Here is a 21132-nt window from a genome sequence, read left to right as displayed (position 1 = left end):
ATGAAATAGTCTAGCTGAGCTGTGTCTTACATAAAACCTATGAATAAAATCTGCAAAAGTTATTTCAATCTTATAAGCAAAATAATGCTTATGGAAAAGTGTTAGAAAGTATGTTGACATTTTGGAGTTGAAAAAAGTAAAGTTTAATGTAGCCTTATTTTTAATCTTGGAATAGTATTTAATTTGTATAATCAGTCAGGTAGGCATAATTAAAGAAAATCAATTTGTCATAACTAAATCAGGGGCAATCAGAAATATTTTGAAAATTAAATTTATTAATATGTAATCTTTAGATAATCATATTTATTCTCCTAATTTATACAATATTTATGATCCTCTACATGTCCTTGAAAATAGGGAACAGGGACACTATAGTATGAAAAAGTAGCCTAGCTGCTGGAGTTCATAAATTTTGTTCAGCTTTGGATGAGTTCAAAGAATTGCCATGTAAGAAAAGCCTTACAGAGGGAATTTATCTGATTATGGCAGTAATAATTACCCAGCTGTTTATTGCAGATAGAGAAATAATTCATGTAGGCAATAGGCCGTGGTGGCAATGACACTCTGCATTTAGTAAATATGCAAACTGTTCACTTCTAATTAACCAAGCTAGAGGATGCCCTTATTAAATGTATAAACTAAAAGTGCCTTCCTGACAAGTGATGAATTGTTACATTGCACAAACTCTTGCCACAGAATTATTGGAGTGAACTTGGGGCTTAACTTCATTAAGAGATCTTGTGGGATAGTTAAATGAGGATGGACAGCATAACAAGGCCTACCTGACAGCCAATGATATGTGAGACCTGAATGAAGCTGCACCTTTTATTTCCTTCCTACATTACTGTTAAGATGGACTACAGATAAATTGTGAACCTGTAAAGTTAATTTGAGTTTGATAAAAAAAAAAAATAAGCTAAAACGAAAGAAGCTAATTTACTAAGGATGTATGTGGAAAATATATAGTTGAAAATTTGCCTTTCAAATTAATCTAAATGACCACCATGTTATGATCATGGATTTGTAAGTTTATTTTTTAAATTATTTTTATTTCATTATTTCCCAATTACACATAAAAATTAAAGTTAATTTTTAAAAATTTTGAGTTTCAAATTCTTTCCCTCTGTCCTGACTCTCCTTCATTTTGAGAAATCAAATAATTTGATGAGTATACATGGGAAGTCATGCAAAATATTCCATACTAGCAATGTTGTGAAAGAAATCACAAACAAATAAAACAATAAATATAAAGTGAAAAAAAGTATGTTTCACACTGCATTCATCAGTTCTATCTTTGGAGGTGGATTTCACCTTTCATCATGGGTCCTTTGTAATTATCTTGCATTATTGTCTTGATCAGAGAAGCTGAATCTTTCACAGTTGATAATTCTTACAATATTGCTATTTCTGCATATGATGTTCTCTTCAGTTTGCTTATTCCACTTTACACTAGTTCTTATACATCTTCCCAGAGTTTTCTGAAACCTATTTGGGCATCATTTCTTATAGCATAGTATTCTATCACAATCACTTAACCACGAATCCAGTCATTCCCCAATTGATGAGCACCCCTTGATTTCTAATTCTTTGCTACCACAAGGGCTGCTATAATTATTTTTGCACAAATAGGTTCTTTTCTTTTTTATTTGCTCTCTTTGGAATGCAGACTTAGTAGTGATATCGTTAGATGAAAGGGTATGCACAATTTTATAGACCTTAGTTTCAAATTGTTCTTCAGAATGTTTGGTCTAGTACAGAACTTCACAAACAATGAATTACTGTCCCAATTTTTTTCACAACCCGTCAAGTATTTATCATTTTTCTTTCATGTCATATTAACCAATATGATATGTAGTATTATCTCAGTTGTTTTAATTTGCATTTTTCTAATCAATAGTGATGAAGAACATTTTTTCATTTGGCTATGGATAGTTTTGATTTCTTCTTCTGAAAACTGCCTATTCATAGTTTCACCATTTATTAGTGGAAGAATGGCTGCTATTTTTATAATTTTGGTTCAGTTCTATATATTTGAGAAGTGAGTCCTTTATCAGATTAACTTTCTATATACCCTCTCCCCCAATTTTCTGCTTTCCTTCTAATTTTTAATACATAATTTTGTTTGTGCAAAAGATGTTTTATTCGATTATCTGTTTTGCTTTGTGTAATTCTCTCTCTCATTTGGTCATAAATTTTTCCTTTATCCATAGATATGAAATTTTGATTTTCCTATATCTAAATCCATTTAATCCATTTAGAGTGAGATGTTGCTCTAAATCTAGCCTCTGCTAAACTACTTTCTGGTTTTCTCCAAAATTTTTATCAATTTGTAAATTCTTGCCCCTAAAGCTTGGATCTTTGGGTTTAGCAACACTATATTACTATGGATTTTTACTTCTCTGTGCTGTATACCTAATCTATTCCCCTGATCTATCATTTTATTTCTTAGCCAGTACCAGATTGTTTTAATGATCACCACTTTTGTAATATAGTTTGAAATCTAGAACTTCTAGGCCTTGATTTTTAACCTCTCTTTCCTTAATTCATTTGATATTCTTGACCTATTCTTCATGATGAATTTTATTTTTCTAACTCTCTAAAATAACTCTTTGGTAGCTTGATTTGTATACCACTGAATAAGTAAATTAGCTGCCATTTTTACTCTATTAGATCAGCCTACCCATAAACAATATATCTCCAATTGTGTAGATGTGTTATTTGGTTGAAAAAAGTTTTATAATCATGTTCATATAGTTTCTGCATTTGTTTTGGCATATAGACTCCCAGATATCTTATAATATCTCCAATAATTTTAAATGTGATTTCATTTCCTATCACTTGCTGATGGGGTTTGTTGGTAGTATGTAAAAATGCTGATGATTTATATGAGTTTATTTTCTATCTTTCAACTTTGATGACATTGATAATTGTTTCTAATAGTTTTTAAAATAGATTCTCAGGGATTTCCTGTGTATACAATTATATCATCTGCATAAAGTGATAATTTTGTTTCATCGTTGTCTATTTGTCTTGCTTCAATTCCTTTTTTTTTCTATTACTTTAGTTTGCTATTCTTCTACAATATTGAATTGCAATATGATAGTGAATATCCTAGCTTCATTCCTAGTCTTGGAAGATTTCAAGTTCATCCTTATTACCAATAATGTCTGCTCTTGGTTTTAGTTATATACACCACTTATAATTTTGAGAAAGGTTTCACTGATTTCTATGTTTTCTCATGTTTTAAATAGTTGATATAATATTAAATTAATAAGTGTTATAATTTGTCAAAGTCTTTCTATATCTATTGATATAATTATGTGATTTTTGTTGCTTTATATTAATATGGTCAATTATGTTGATAGCTTTCCTCATACTGAACCAGCCCTGCATTCCTGGTATAAATCCTATTTTGTTATAGCATATTAACTTCTTTAAAAAATTCTTAAATTTTTTTTATTTTTTATTTTAATAGACTAGATTCTTTGTTTTTCTTAATTTTGTTTTATATTATTACAATAATCTTGTTGTGAGAGTAATCATAAACCCTCCTTCCCCCCCAAAAAAAGATGAGAAACCTCAAGAATAGTGAGAGAGAAAAATAATGTGTACTTCAGTTCAGATTTGAGTGGCACTGTCTCTGGAATGATTTGCTATCATAGCCACCAGAAAGTTGCTTCAATATTTTTCCTACAGTCGTTGTATTTCCCTCTACTCTATTTCTATTCCTCCCCATTCTCATATATTCCATTCTCTCTCTCTCTCTCTCTCTCTCTCTCTCTCTCTCTCTCTCTCTCTCTCTCTCTCTCTCTCTCTCTCTCCTTTCATCCTGTCCCTGTTCAGAAGTGTGTTGTATGAGTACCCTCTCCCATGATCTTCCCTCTCTTCTATCACCTACACTACCCCCTTTTCTCCCCCTGTTCCCTCTTATCCCTTACTTTTCCTCTCATTTTTCTCTAGGGTAAGATAGATTTCAATACTCTATTAAGGGTGTATGTTATTTCCTCTTGGAGCTATTTCTGATGAGAATGAAGGCACATTCATTCCCCCCCCCACCTTCCCCCTGTTCCATTCCATTGGAAAAGCTTTTTCTTGACTCTTATGTGAAATATCTTAGCCCCTTCTTCCTCTCTTTTCTCCTCCTCCTAGTACTTTCCTTTATCACCCACTGACTTTATTGTTTTACTATATAATACCATCATATTCAGTTCCTTCCCTGTGCTTTGTCTATATATGCTCCTTCTAACTTCCCTTATAAATGAGAAAGTTCATATGAGTTGACAGTGTCTTCTTCCCATGCAGGAATACAAGCAGTTCAACATCAGTGAGTTCCTCATAGTTAGTCCTTCTCATCCACCCCCTCTATGGTTCACCAGAGTACTATACTGTTTCAGTAGGAAAGTTGAAAGTCACTGTAGTTGAATTACTTGTTTCTGGCAGCTTTTAGTATTTTCTCTTTGACTTGAGAGTTTTGGAGTTTGGCTATAATATTCCTTGGTTTTTCTTTTGGGATCTCTTTTGGGAGATGATTGATGAATTCCCTCAATTTCCATTTTATCCTCTGCTTCTAGGATCTCAGGAGAATTTTGCTGTATTATTTTTTGAAAAATGAAGTCTAGGCTCTTTTCCTGATCATGACTTTCAGGTAGCCCGATAATTTTTAAATTATCTCTTCTGGATCTGTTTTCAAGGTCAGTTGTTTTTCCAATGAGATATTTCATATTTTCTTCTAATTTTGTAATTTTGGGTATACTTTTATTTCTTCATGAGTTCTCACAAAGTCATTATCAGCTTCCTTTAGTTCCATTCTGCATTTTAAGGAGTTATTTTCTTCAGAGAGCTTTTTTATCTCCCTTTCCAGCTGGCCAACTCTGCTTTTTTAAGGCATTCTTCTCTTCATTTACCTTTTGTGTTGCTTTTCCCATTTGGCCTAAACTAGTTTTTAATGTTATTTTCTTCAGTTTGTTTTTTTTTTTTTGTATTTGTATTTTGACCAAGTTGCTGACTTGGTTTTCATGATTTATCTGTATCATTCTCATTTCTTCTATCAATTTTTCCTCTACCTCCCTTAATTACTTTTCAAAGTCTTTTTTTTTTAGCTCATACATAGCCTGAGCCCATTTTTCTATTTCCCTTGGAGGTTTTGGACACAGAAGCTTCAATTTTGTCATCTTCTGAATCTTCCATGGGACCAAAGTAATTTTCTATGGCCAGATTCTTCTTTTTCTGTTTGCTCATTTCCTCATTCTATGACTGATTTGCTGTACTTCCAAGGCTTTGGCAAGGTTTGGGACAACCCACAGGGACCTTAATTCCTCCAGGGTCTTATGAGAGGCTCTGACTGCTCTCTTCCCTGTGTTCAGGCCCTCCCCTCTGCCCTGGAGCTGTGAGAATAGTCCCTGCTCGACTATGATGGTGTTGGGGGGCCCAGACTGCAACCTGGATCTGACTGTGGGCAAACAGCAGAGTTCTGCCCCAGGGAGGGCAGAGAGATCTGCAATCTCCCCCAACCATCTTACCTCTATACCTCTATGGGCTGAGAGCTCTGGCCATGCTGTGTAGCAGTGCCAACTCCCACTGCAGGTTCTCACCACAGGGCTGCTCAGAGGCTGGAGCTTCACTCTGCAATTACTCTGACTGTCCCCATTGATCCCTGGGCCAAGAGGTCTGGAAACCACACTCTCTTCCATGGACCCAGGCAGTGCTGAGCTGCAGGTGCAGCTGCAATGTGGCTTTTCAGAAATTCCATTTTAGTGTTTAATTGGAGATTTTAGGTTTTGCTTTTATCTTTTTTTAGACTATGCCTAGTTCCTTCATCTGTTCTTTTTCCTCTTTTTAGTGATGCACATATTTAAAGACATAATTCTTCCACTAAATACTATTTTGGCTGTATCTCACCAATTTTGGAATGTTGTTCCATTGTTTCATTTTCTTTAAAGATTATTGATGTTCAAGGCAGCTAGGTGGCACAGTGGATAGAGCACAGGCCTTGGAGTCAGGAGGGCCTGAGTTCAAATACTACCTCAGACACTTAATAATTGACAAGCTGTGTGACCTTGGGCAAGTCACTCTTAATGCCATTACCTTAAATAAATTTAAAAAAAAAGATTATTGATATTCTCTGAGTACCACCTCACACCTATCAGATTGACTAAAATGATAAAAAAAAACCCAGAAAATGACCAATTTTGGAGTGGATGTGGGAAATCTGGGACATTGTTGGTGGAGTTGTGAACAGATCCAACCAGTCCGGAGAACAATTTGGAACTGTGCCCAAAGGGCAATAAAACTAACTGTGCATATCCTTTGATCCAGCAATATTACTACTAAGTCTATATCCCAAAGAGATCATCAAAAAGGGGAAAAGATCTACATATACAAAAATATTTATAGCAATTCTTTTTGTGGTGGCAAAAGAATTGGAAATTGAGGGGATGCCTATCAGTTGGGGAAGGGCTGAACAAGATTTTGGTATATGAATGTGATGGAGTACTGTTGTTCTGTAAGAAATCATGAGTGGCTGTACTTTAGAAAAGTCCAGAAAGACATGCATGAACTGATACTGAGTGAAATGAAAAGAATCAGGAGAACATTTTACATTAACAGTAACACTGAGAGATGATCAACTATGATGGATGTTGTTCTCTGTAGTTCAGTGATCAAGGGCAATCCTGAGAGACATGTTATGGAAAATGCCATCCACATCCAGAGGAAAAAAACTTGGAAGTCTGAATGCAAAGCAAAGCATACTAATGATCACTTTTTAATATTTCTTTTATACTTTTTCTTTCTCATGGTTTCCTACTCCCCTCCCACCCTAGTTCAAATTCCTTTTAGAATACGAATAATATGTAAACATGTTGGACACAATTTTACAGGTACAACCTATATTACATTGTGCACCAGAGGAGGAAGAGAAGAGGTAGAAAAATATGGAGCTCAAAAGTTCACAAAAGAACAAATGTTGAAAATTACCTTTGCTTGCAACTGGAAAAAATTAAATTTAAAAAAATTATTGTTTCTATGATTTGTCATTTGTCCTGCTCATTCTTCAAGATTAATTCTTTAGTTTCCAATTAATTTTAATCTATGCTTCTATGGCCCTTTATTAAATGTATTTCTATTACATTATGGTATAGAATAGGATATCTTTAATACTTCTGATTTTCTGCATTTGGTTGAGAGCTTTTTCTGATCAAATATATGGTTGATTTTTGTGAAAGTGACATGTAGAGCTAAGAAAAAGATATACTGTTTTTAATTCCCATTCAGTTTTCATCAGAGGTCTATTATATTTAACTTTTTTAAGATTCTATTCATATCCTTTACTTATTTTGTGTCTATATTGATCTAGCTCTGAGAGAGGAAGGTTTGAGGTCACCCACTAATATAGGTTTATTGTGTACTTCCTCTGGTATTTTATTTAATTTTCCCTTTAAGAATTTGGATGCCATGTCACTTGGTGCATATATATATATATATATATATATATATATATATATATATATTTAATAATTATTTTACTTCATTGTCTATGGTTCCTTTTGTAAAGATTTAGTTTCCCTACTATTCTTTTTAATTAGTTCTATTTTTTGTTTTTACGTTGTTTGAAATTATAATTTTTTAACATAGTTGAAGAAAAATAAATTCTACTTCAGTCTTTTATTTTAGCTCTCACTATGTGTTTGTTTCAAGTGTTTCTCTTGTTCAAAAAAAAGATACATCTTTGGATTCTGGTTTCTAATTCATTTTGTTATACTTCCATTTTATGGATGAATTTATTTTTACTCACATTCACCTCTTACTTCCCTGTTATTTAAGACACATTTCTCTTATCAATTGTGTGTATGTATTCTCTTTAAAGCAATTACTATGTGAGGTTCAAGTTATGATTCCATCCCCCCACCATTTTCCCCTCCACTATAAAAGCTCTTTCTTCTGTACCTCTTTTAAGTAAGATAATTTTCTCCATTATTTCTCTCCCCTCCTCCATCTCCTAGCAAATTCCTTTCCCCTATCTATCATTTTTAACATGATCCCAACAAAATCAACTCATTCTCACATCCTCTTTTTATAAAGAAAACTTCTAATGGCCCTGATAATAACAAAGTTCTTAGAAGATTCATGTATTCCCATATTAAAAGATAAACAGTTTAACTTTATTTAATGCCTCATGATTTCTCTTTCATGTTTACTTTTCTATGCTTCTCTTGACACTTACTAGTTATGTGACCTTGGGCAAGTCACTTAACCCTGATTACCTCCTCCCAACCAGGACTATCTCCAATCAGCCTGATTCATATGTGGCCACTGGAACAAGATAGCTCTGGAGGAGCTGGTGACTTGGCACAGCACCTCCTCACTCAAATTCAATTTATGTGCTTGTCATGACAACCTCCTTGGTCTTCTTCGAGAACAAAGAACTAACATTATTCTATACTTCTCTTAAGTCTTTTATTGGAAAGTCAAATTTCCTATTCAGCACTAGTCTTCATCAGGACTGCTTGAAAGTCATCTATTTCATTAAATATCCAATTTTTCCCTTGAAGGACTATATTCAGGTTTTCTGTGTGGGTTATTCTTGGTGGTAATCCTACCTCTTTTGCCTTCTGGATAATCATATTCCAAGCCCTCTGCTTCTTTAATGTGGCAGTTGCTTTGTGTGATCCTGACTGTGGCTGTTTGAAGCATTTTCTTTTTGACCTTGGAACTTTGGAATTTGGCTGGGTTCGTTTTGGGATTTCTTTCAGATGATGATTGGTGGGTTCTCTCAACTTCTACTTTACCCTCTGGTTTGATATCTGACAATTTCTTTAAATATGATGTCTAAGCTCTTTTTTCATCTCAGCTTTCAGATAATCCAAGCAATCTTAAATTATCTCTTTTTATTCTACTTTCTAGGTCAGTTGTTTTTCCGATATTTCATGTTTTCTTCTCTTTTTTTTCACCAATTTGAATTTATTATTTCTTGTCTTGTGGAGTCATTCACTTTCATTTGCCCAATTCTAATTTTTAAGAAATTGTTTTCTTCAGTGAGATTTTGTACCTCTTTTCCCATTTGGCCAATTCTGCTTTTAAGATGTTATCTTCTGTGTATTTTTTGTGGTTCTTTTATTCCATTGCTAATTGCCTTTTCATAATTTTCTTCCTTTGCTTTCATTTCTTTGTTTTTATTTTTGATAATTTATTTTTTAAAATCTTTTTTTCAGCTCTTCCAGAAATTCTTGTTGGGCACAACATGTCCAATTCTTATTTATCTTTCAGGCTATGCTTGTAGCTTTTTTGACTTTATTGTCTTCTACTAACTTTATGTCTTGATTCCCTGTCACCATAGTAGCTCTTATGGTTAGGTTTTTTAATTGTTGTTTGTTCATTTTCCAACCTATTTCTTAATTTCCAACTTTATATTAAAATTTATCTCATATTAAATATGACTTTTGTGAGAGAAACATTCTGGGTAGAAGGGAATGATGTGTATAAAGGAGCACTATTTCAAACTTCTGGATTTTTTTTTTTGCACTGCTGTTTTCAAAGCTAATTTGGGGGTTTGGGAATTTCTCAGCATTTTCAAGGTGATGTGATTTGAGGAAAGGTATGGTCATTACTCTCCTGGTCAGGACTCTGGTTCTTACCCAGGAAAGAACCCAGGTTCTAACCACCCCCCCCCCTTGGGGTTAGAACTGCTTTTCAGAGCTCTTTCTTCTTTCAAACTAAAAGTGATTCTCTTCCTCAGGGCTTCTATTTCCTCTTGAACAAAAGTGGTTTTTGTTGTCCTTCAAAAGTGGGTATAAGTCCTTAAGTTGCCCAACAGCATTTTGTATCTAGTGCTAGCATCCAGTACTAGCACAGGGGTCCTGTAGTTTCTTTCTGGCCAGTTACCAGGCTCCTTTACCATCTCTGGCATAGGAACCTCAAAGCTACTATTGCTTCTGTCACTATCACCCAGGCTTATTACTGGTATTTCTTCCACTTTTACTCTGGGTCAGCCTCCACCCTTATAATATCACAGAGCTCTCTTTCTGAACACCTAAATTGTCTTGGATTAGGAGAATGTTTTACTTTGACCTTGTGTTGTCTATGTCATTCCAGAATTCAATTTGAGGTATTATTTTAAATCTGTTTGGAGGGAAAAGTTGGGAGGACTCAGTTGAATGCTTCCTTCATTCCACAATCTTGTTTATGCCCCCAAGAAGTAATGAATATATGTATAAATTATATATTTCCAATTATTAAAAAAGCAGAAGGCTACTCCTTTTCATATAAATTTCCTAACTTAAAATACTTCAAATGAATTTATTGTTCAATCATTTCAGTTTTGTCCAACTCTTTGTAACACCATTTGAAGTTCACCTGGTAAAGATAATGAAGTGCTCTGCCATTTTCTTCTCTAACTCATTTTACATAGGAGGAATTAAAGGTAAATAGGGTTAAGTAGCTTCCTCAGGATCTCAAAAATTACAACTGTCTAAGGTTGGACTTGAACTCAGAAAGATAAGTCTTCCTGTCTCTAGACCCAGAACTCCATGCACTGTACCACCTAGCTGCCCTTCCAGTTGAATAGTTGACTTAAAAAACTTCCTTCTCATAGATCATTATCAAATAAATAATAGTTAGAAAGAAGTTAGAGAAAAAGGATTATTTTGATTGCATAAAATTTGAAAATTTTGTGTATATAAACTTAATGCAGATAAAATTAAAGGAGAAACAGTTACCTGGTGGAAATAATTGCAAAATATTTCTCTAACAAAAGTCTTATATTTAATATAGATAAAGAATTGATTCAAATTTATAGGAATTGGTCATTCCCTAATAAATGGTCAAAGAATATGAAAGGACATAGCTTGCAAAGGAAGAAGCTATCAGAAAGAAAAATATGAAAAATTCTCCTTGAGGACTAGGACTTATTTAATTTTATCAATTGAAAAATTCAAAATTAGACAATTTTGAAGGTGTATTTCATATTCATTAATAAAACAATAATGTGAAGTGGGGTCCATGATTAGGAAGACACAAAAAGTATCAGAGAAAGGATTTGCACTGTATGAGCCCAATGGAAGTAGCAACTGCATCCCCCACCCCCATCCCAATTCAGTGAGGCAGAGCTGCTGACTGCCTCACCAGGTACTTAAAATCAAAATCAGCAATATTAACAATGATAACACCTATGTAAAATGCATCATCTAGACTATGGAAAAATGAGCATACATATAATACACTTGGGAAAATAGCAACAAGTATGTACCTACTGCATGTGCTCAACCCAGTTTGTGAGGGGTTGCACAATCTGAGATGAGGCACAGATTGAGGCCACCTCAACTTGTGTCTTTCTCCATATTTGAGACTCAAATATACAAATTCAATTGTTTTGTCTATGAAAATAACTAGAATCATACAGAAATTACATACACATATATGTATAGATATGAAATACAGATGAGTGAACAAGTATCAGTATTTATTTTATCATTATAAATTTTTCTACTTTTTGTCATGTTAGAGGACACTCTGCCTCTGCCTCTGCCCTGACCCCAGTTCCCTGAAATAAAAGAAGATATAAAAAAAAACATTTATGAAGCAACTACTGTATATTAAGCACTGTGCTAAGCACTGGGGATAAAAACAAAAGTAATTAGAAATAAGAGCAATAAGCTCAAGAAACTTAGTTCCTAATGGGAAAAGATATCAAATAAAGAATGGCTGGGGAAAGAGTGGAAGTCCATAGACAGTAACATGGTTGGAGATGTCAGGGAATTGTGTCAGAGATCTGGATGCTAGAAGGACAAGGCCAAAGTTAGACTGTCGAATGCCAGTGTGGTTCCAAGGCAATCCTATTCTCTGAAAAGGCTTTAAGTTCTGTGAGGTGATTATTTTTTAAAAACCATTTTCATGTTCCTTTTTGTTTCTCTTTAAGGGATACATAAAAATTGCATTATAAAGAATGGCTGGGGGGCAGCTACGTGGCACAGTGGATAGAGCACCAGCCCTGGAGTCAGGAGTACCTGAGTTCAAATCCGACCTCAGACACTTAATAATTAACCTAGCTGTGTGACCTTGGGCAAGCCACTTAACCCCATTGCCTTACAAAAACTTAAAAAATAATAATAATAAAATAAAGAATGGCTGGGGAACAAGTAAAAGTCCATAGACAGCAACATGATTGGAGATGTCTGGGAACTGTGTCAGAGATCTGGATCCTAGTAGGATGATAGAGTAAAACCAGCATATGAAGAAAGAAATGTTTTAAGAAGGAAGGAAAGAAGGAAGGTTGGAAGGATGGAAGGTTGGAAGGATGGAAGATTGGTTGGCTGATTAATTTCTTAATGCCATACATTTGACAATCTTTTTTTCTACCTTTGATCTCTTTTCTATAGCTGCCTTTTTTAAAAAATTCAGTTTGTTTTTTAATTCCCTGAATGTGCCTGCTGATCTCTGGAAAAGTTTTTCTTTTTCTCATTGGAATTGGTTCTCTTTCTGTCTTCATAATTTTTTGTAATTGAGAATTTTCATCCAATTCATGAGAGCCTACCTATGTTTTTTCTGAATGCCTTCTTTAAAATCATGGGTATTATTTTAGATTGTATCCAACTTTTTCAATTATCAAAATTTCTAAGAAGGTAACATTACTTCCATTCAAGTTTCTCATCATTTTCATTACAAAATCAACTCCTCCTTTTTTGGTGAGAACTAAATCCAGAACTTGTTGATTCTTCTAACTTTTTTGAAGTATAAGATTATAATTAAAGCAAGCCAAGAAAATTATTAGCTACTCTATTTTTGACTTAACACAATAAATCAGCAAATGTTCAGATAAATGAAATCTATCATTACCATATCAGGCCTCTATGACTTGTAATACTTTTTTTTTCAAACTCCTTATCCACTTGAGATATCTTCCTAGGTACAATTTTAGTTCATGGCAGTCTACCTATCCTTTCTCTGAATCCTTTTAAATCTTTGCTCCTTAAATCTAGGATGTACTATTCATGATTTCACTGAAAACCCTTAGCTGGTTTGGCAGGTTTTCAGAAAATAGTGAATCATTTAAAGATCCATACTTATATTTCCATTAATTTCCATCTACCCAAAGGAGAATCCCAGATAACATAACTTAAAGGCAACTCTTAAATACAATGGGATATTCTTCTTTATGAGTTACAGATATAATTTTTATATATCCCTTAGAGAGAAACAAAAAGGAGCATAAAAATGGTTTTTAAAAATAATCACCCCACAGAACTTAAAGCTTTTTCAGAGATGTTTCCATATATACATATACATATATATATATGTGTGTCTGTGTGTGTGTGTGTGTGTGTGTGTGTGTGTGTGCATATGTGTGTGTGTGTATTGGTTATAATACCCAGGCATTCTAACTTAAATGATAGTACCTATTTTAATACATTGTGCACAGTGAAAGTTTAGCACCTGTTTTTAGACAAGTCAGTGGATGAGTTAGCTGTTTCATGTTCTAAGATTTGTTAATTGGGCTAAAGACCATTTCATAGTTAAAACAATTCTTTGATGCATTACCTCTGCTAATTTATATGACATGAACCACTCCCTATACATTCAGAAGCATTTCACACTAATCCCTAGTTATAAAGTCTACAAGTTGAAAGAAATTTGGAAATCATCTCTCCCAACCCAAACTTGACCAAGAATTCCTTCTACAGTGACTCCAAAAAGTGGCATTAGGGTTCATTTTTATGACCTTCAATTAAAGAAATTTATCTCCTGAAGCCAAAAGTTAAGTCAACAGTCAAACAATAAGCATTTATTGAGTCTCCCAGACACTGTGATAAGCAACCATCATCATATTTGGGTATATTTATGTCTCCTCAAGCATTTTTCTTTCTGAGGACATGACTGGGGTCTTAAAATTGTATAAATTAAATATTTACAATTATCAAGATTTGGTCTTGACAGCTTTCCCAGAGAAGATATTTCCCAGAGAATTAATTCATAAGTTAGAGCTTATAGCCTTTCTGGACAGCCAAATAGGTTATAACTGTAAACTTCTGCCTGATTCTAGAAGTTACTCCCTATAAACTCAAGGTCATCTTTTCTGGATGATCATACATACATCAATGTCCTTCATTTTATCCAAGTCTGAACAAGGAAACATTCTAAGTATTAGTATTTAGATGTCCTCTGCTATTTATATAATGCAATCTTTATTTTACTTTCAATTTGCAAGTACAGGAAAACTAATACATGACTCATTGTTTCCTTCACATTCTACTTTAATAACCATTCTATGTTCCATCACAAAGTCTACATACTACTGTCACACTTAATCAAAAACACATTGAGGGGCCAGATCTCACAGAAATGTCAAACTATAATCAGTTTAAGTTTGTCTCTATGCTGGGGCAAAGGTAGAATTAATGATTGAAGAGCATTATAGTCTAGTAATGGAATCAAAATCCAGAGAATAAGGGTGTAAGAGGTGAATAAAAGGTGAGAAAGTAGAGACAATGAATGGATTATTCCAGAAATTTGTCAGTGAAAGGAAAGACAAATATATGATGTATTTAAAAGTATAGCAGGGCCAAGTTATGGTTTTGAAGAATGAATTATGCCTAAACAAGGCAGAAAAGAAATCACGAGTAAAAGGGGAGAGACTGAAGAAGAGAAATAGAATGATCCAATTAGGCATGATCCTGCAATATCCAATAAGGGATATGATTGATGAATAGATGGAAGAATTAGTGTTGGAAAGGAGAAAAGTCATAATTTCCTCTAAGATTAAGTGTAAAGTTGATGCTGGGTGAAAATATAGAGTGAGAGTTTAGAGTAGGAGAGAAGGAAATAAAAGCATATGGTCTTTATCTGAGAGATGAAGTAGAGTAAAGGGGAAACACTGGGGATTTAAAGTTAACAGAGAAAGTCTCTTAGAATCTTAAAAAAAGTGAGATTTAAAAATAAATCAAGGATCTCTCTCAACACATTCAATTTAGATCAATGTATAGCATGGAAACAATGTAAAAGACTGCCTTCTTTGAGGGGTGGGGAGGGGGGGGAAGTGAGATTAGAAGGCAAATTGTAAAATTCAAAAATAAATAAATTATTAAAAAGTAAATAAATCACAGAATAAAGAAAAACTGTGAGAATCTGAGATTAGATAGTTAGAATTTGTTGTAGCCCTAATCAGTACAATTGCATGACTTTCTCTACCTCGAGAAGAAGTTTGCGAAGATGGGTGATTAAGATGATCAAGAGTTAAAGATTGTTATGCAAGGATGATAATAACCCAGAAATTTGTAATCACTCCATTGGAAGGTGGGATTGGACCCTAAAATCCTGCAAGGTAGAGGGAAGGACTTTCAGATTAGAAATATGGATACCTCAATTATAACATATATATATATATATATATATATATATATATATATATATATATATATATATGTATATATACATAACATGCTAGTTTTGGCCTACCTTATTTCTCAAGTTTATTGAGATCATCATCTGTTGTGTATCACATTAGTTATCATTCCCAAACTTATTAGTATGTTCCATTCTCAGCTTGCTTTCTAATTACATGGAGAAAAAAGAACTGACCTATGGTTTAAATGCCAAAACATGTAGATAGCTTTAGTCAAAGAATCACAATTCAATCATGCAGTTGGCAATTGACATTCTGTGTAAATTCTTATGATATAATAGCACCAGCAAGCTCATTCATGAGAACTGATGTCCATTTGCTTACCAAGGATTGAAAACTGCCTTACATAAAATAGAATACTAATGCCACTCTATCATTAGGAATTATAGCCTATATTAATTGCTTTTGATACATTCTTTTTCAGATTTCCATTTTGCCAACCAAGACAACTTTTACATATTTGCCATAAGAATTCTGAACATGTTTAACCCTATTCTTCAAATTAAAAGAATGAAGCTATTTCTTTAAAATACTGTGTAAAGAAATTAATTTACTCTTCTATTAAGACTGAAGACTATGGAAACAAATAATTAAAATTAACTGGTTTTATGTTTAGAATCTTAAGATTTTTAAAACATATTTAGTAGAGACTGCAGCGTTTAAAAACTATTGTTAAAATAGCTTGAATTTCAAAAAAATTGTAATATTTAAAGTCACTGGGTTGAATGCCTTTATGAATTCATTCAATAAATATTGATTGAGCATTAAATACCATATACCATCCTTTGTGCAAAGCCATAGAAAGAAGTATAAACTATGTCTTCTGCTTTCATGAAACTTAACAGTATTTTAATATCAGGGAAGAAAAAAAGAAATGTAGAACTTATTGCAAAATAATTTCACAAAAACATTAATTAATAAATAACTGAAGATCAATTCATTAGCTTATTACTTATTGTTCTTCTGGTCCCAACTCCCTTCCTCCCATCCATCCATCCACAGTTTGGAGCCATTCATTGTAGCTTCTGAGTGGCCTTAGCAGCTGCTACAGTTTTAAGTACAAGGTATTAGAGTTAAAGATTTGGGAGTTCCCTGAATAAACTCTCTTCCCAAGACAAGTTGGGATTTTCTGTCTTAGCACTTCCCACTACCAATTTTACCTCTCTCAAAGCCCATGATAATGCACATCCAGGAAGCTCTGTACCCTTGGGGACTCTGCTGAAGTCCTAGGTACCAAGTATTGTAGTTATTAACTTCTTGATTGTCCTAAGCTGAATTCCCTTCCCAGAGGTAGGAAAAAGTGAATAAATCAAACTAGTCCTATGGGCTAAAGAGAAAAGAAAAGGAGTCAATTGTGGAGAAGAGTTGAACCCAGAATACAAGATTTTTGAAGATGAGAAGCACAACACTGCTTATAAATAAATTATAACTAATATGATAGCAAAAAAAAGGCAACTGAAGGGGGTCTTTGAAAAAAAAGAGGAAAGAATGAATTTTAAAGGTTCCTTTCAGGAATCTCCTTAGGGACTCCACTCAACTCCTTCCTGATCAGTCCCCATAAGACATTCTAGAGACTGAGAAAGAAGAGGGTAGAGTCCAGAGGGTAGAGCTGAAGAAGAGGTCAGTTAACCATCTTCCTGACATACTGTCCCAGACTTATTTCTTGAGGGACAGCAATATACTATATTCAATTAATGATGGGAGACATATAGAATAAATAAAAGGGGGATGGGGTGGGTGTTATAGCACTAGACTCCAAGAAAGAAAAGGATTAGTAGATAAAAGTACATTTACAGTGAGGACATCATGGAAAAATCAGCATAGAGATTTCTCTGCCTTGTAGTTCTCATGTCCAATAAACAAACATTATTTAGAAAAATAAAGTTTTTGACTCAAAGAAAACAGTGAAGAAAAAAGGAGATGAAAAAAGGGAGCATACTATTACAAAATTTCAAAGTATATTATAATAGTAAATTCTCAGAAAAAAAATGACAAAATTACAACCCAAAAATTCATAGATGGAAAAATTGGGAAAAACTAAGATTAGAAAAGCATATAAAAGACTCAATAAAACAAAAATGTGAACTTGAAGATAGACTACTCAGAGATTAAAAACCTAAGATTTCAGAGCTACTAAACACTCATGAAAAAATTGCAAACAAGATCCCATAAAGAAAAGTTGCTTAGAAAATACTGGAAGCATGCTGTATGAGTATAGAGCAAGATAATTGGGAAATCAATAATAAGAAACACTATATTTTCGAGGCTTTTTTTTAAAAAAGGTCCTTATCCCTGAGTAGGTTACTATCTAATGGGGGAAGATAACACACCAAAAGAAAGCAAGCTGAAAGAGAGGGGAAGGGTGAAGAATAGAGAGTAGAGGGAGCAGAAGCATACCCAAATGAAGGGAGTGGTGTTGATGTCCAGAAAGTCAGAGGGGCATAATAGCTGTAACAAAATAGTTTTCAGACATTTGAAAAGCTATCATTTGGAAGAAGGAAAGGATTTGTTCTTTTGGTATATGGAAGGTAGAATCAGAAACCATGAGTAAGAAGTCATAAACAGAAATTGCAAAGATGATCTTTTTGACTTGATATTGGGAAAAAATTTCCTTCTAAGTTGAACTGTCCCAAAAGGAATGTTTTATAGGTTTCCCATTATTAAAAATCTTCAAGCAAGAGCTGGATGACTTTCAGGCATTGAAATTTCTCTATTATGCCATTCTGTCTCAAAGCATGGAAATGGGATAAAATATATAATTTTGGAAATAGTTTAGCTACATTGTAGAGTGTACAGAGTGGAAAGTAAAGGAAATGTCTAGATAGTAACTAAATTGGAGAAAGATTTGGAGAACCATAAATGCCAGATTGAGGAGTTTGTATTTTTAACCTAAAACCAGAAGGATCCCCAGAAAGCTTTTGATAATGGGAATACACAAATCAGATGGATTCTCCAATATGAATAAATACTTTTAAATATGGTAATGAATTCTGTCAAGATTATTATAATTTAAAGTTTCTAGAATTCATAAAAATTGAGGCAAAGTGCAATGTCCAGAATATTTAATTAAACTCTATTAGAAAATTAATGTATTCAAAATATCACTCTCTTTTTAACAGTAACAGCTTTCAAGCCCAGTTATCATTAAGAATTATTAACAATCAACAATTATATTTCTTCATACACTAAAGAAATGTTATATTTAGTTTGAACTTTCTTCAAAAGTAAAGAATATTAGTTTTTTCTGTACTCCAAGGTAATGTTTTATTAATGTGACCTATCTGCAACTCTGTGCCTAATTTTTAATTTCATATCATCATTTTCTTGTTTATAACCTGGGGCAGTTTTTTAATATCAGGCTAGAGGTGTACATATCTACCAAGTGCATACTCAGCCTTTAAATTAATCAAATCAATTTATCTTTGTAAGAGACCCAGTGTGGGTAAGAAAATACCTTCTCAGAAATATGTTGCATAATTTACTAAACTGTTAACTATAGAGTAGGTGAACTATGGCTATTGACTATACAAAGCAAGCTCAATGGGGACTTGCAAAATTTGAACAATATTCATATAATCTATTTAAATAGGACAGCTTGTGGGTGCAATAGAGTGCTAGATTTGAAGTCAAAAAGACCTTGGTCAGGGGCAGCTAGGTGGCGCAGTGGATAGAGCCCTGGCTCTAGAGTCAGACATTTAATAATTCTGTGTGACCTTGGACAAGTCACTCTTAACCCCATTGACTTACATAAATAAATTTTTTAAAAAAACAACAGCAAAAAGACCTTGGTTCAAATCTGGTATCATAAACTTACTAGCTAAGCGACCCTGGGCAAAGTCACTTAACCCTCTTTGCCTTGGTTCCCTTATCTATAAAATGAGCTGGAGAAGGAAATGACAAATGAGTAATTTTGTCAAGAAATCATCAAACATGGTCATGAAGAGTTGGACATGATTACAACTACTGAACAACAACAATAGACTTAAATACTTTCGAAGAATTGTAGTTTTACCAGGATTATTACTCTTTTCCACCAGAGTAGCTTCTAACAACTCCACATAATAGAAAGTGAAGTCCCTGTAGCTAAAAGTGTTTACCACGTGATCACTAACCTTTCACTTCTAAGTCTCCCAAACTTAGTCAAGCTTGTTACAGTCAACCACCAGTTCAGAATTCAAAACCTTTCTGCTCTGGAATGTTACTTTCCATTTCTATTCTCCAGGTATGCCCTATGAGACTTATGCCGCAAAATGGCATTTTTATATGGAAGAAAGAGAGAGAGAGAGAGAGAGAGAGAGAGAGAGAGAGAGAGAGAGAGAGAGAGAGAGAAATTCTAAGTTAGCCTATTTTCCCCTGAAAATTAATTATAGTTATGCAAAGGAAAGAAATTAGGTTTGGTCATCTTTGGAAAGCACTTCCAAATAGTTCATCTTATAATTTCTTAATATTTGCTTATAAGTTTAGGTATAGACAAAATTAAAGTCACCAGCACGAACAACGAATCGGTCCTGATATTAAAGTCTAAGTACCGACCAATCAATAAGAAATAGCAAGCATTTATTATGCTCTTAGACCCTGAGAATACAAAGAAATAAATGAGAATAGTCCCTCTGCTTATGAAGATACTCTAACATCGGAGGAGACAAAAATGTCCCTTTCAGACTTTGGCAAATCAATAGGATAAAGGAGGCAAACAGAGGAACAATGCGCGCTAGAGGCAAGCCCCATTCTGAATGTATCTACACCTAGTAGAGGGCGGGCCCTTTATCATGAATGGATCGTTTTTCATGTTTGCTCTGAGTAAGTTACTTTGTATCTGTTAAGGGATGCCCTTCGAGCACTGTTACACAGGGAAAATAGCGGAAAAGACAATGAACTTGCCCACGGGTGACCTTTCTCCCGGTCATTCATTTGCATGAACACAGTCGAAGGTGAGAATTTTACAGCCGCTTGGTTAATACTGGACAAATGCTCATGGCCTACCCTGCAAAGCCGACGGCTTGGGAGATATGCTGTGCGTCCAACAACAGGTAGAGGAAGGTTCCTGACTGAGGCGACATTACTCTGAAGCACGAAGAGTTATTCTAAGAGAAATGTGGTAATGGTTGCCTCCTCCTCACTGAAAAAGGGCAGGCCTCCGGGCCAAGACGCCAGGGGCTCAGGTCCCGAGAGCACGGCAGGGCTGCGGGCCAGGCTTGCAGATGCCCGGCTCTGGGAAGCGCAAGCCCCGTTGGCTCAGCGCTTGAGTAGGGCTTCCCGGGCAGGGGAGGACCCAAGCGCGCCCTGGGCATGCCTCTCACAGCCAGGCTCCTTCTAAGTCTGCGCACCCCCTCTCCCGGGGCACGGCACCCACTCGGGAGAGCGCATGTCCGGACTCTATGGGGGCCGTGGGGAACCGCTGTCCTTGTTGGAATCACGGGAATCTGACCCCAGGCCGTCCCCGAGCCGCGGGCCTGACCCTCGGGGAGGGCAAGTTGGAGGCAGCCGGAAAGCGAGGGGGCACGAGTGTCCGAGGAGGGCGGGATGCCGGAGGGCGAGCAGGGCAGAGGGCGCCCCCGGAACGGGGCCGAGCCCGGAGCGTGTCACGGCTTCCGTTAGTTCCTCAGTCCCCTGGGCCGGGGCCAACGGGGTGGCCTGCGGGGCAGTCCGCCACTCAGCTCCGCTGCCAGGGAGGAGACTTGGGCCGCCCGGGATGCCCAGGGTGGCGCCGAGGGCGCCAACCCACGGGCCCAAGGGTCAGT

At 35.1% G+C, this 21132-nt stretch overlaps 1 protein-coding gene across 1 annotated transcript in view; it reads right to left on the bottom strand.

The window, feature by feature from the left end:
* Nucleotides 1-21132, bottom strand: part of SPATA17 (spermatogenesis associated 17) — a 289180-nt gene that overhangs the window by 175743 nt on the left and 92305 nt on the right. The gene's annotated exons all lie outside the window — the stretch shown is intronic.

The sequence above is a fragment of the Macrotis lagotis genome, chromosome 2 (assembly GCF_037893015.1).
Source record: "Macrotis lagotis isolate mMagLag1 chromosome 2, bilby.v1.9.chrom.fasta, whole genome shotgun sequence".
NCBI classification, from domain to species: Eukaryota; Metazoa; Chordata; class Mammalia; order Peramelemorphia; family Peramelidae; genus Macrotis; species Macrotis lagotis.
This window is presented reverse-complemented; position numbering and strand designations above follow the sequence as displayed.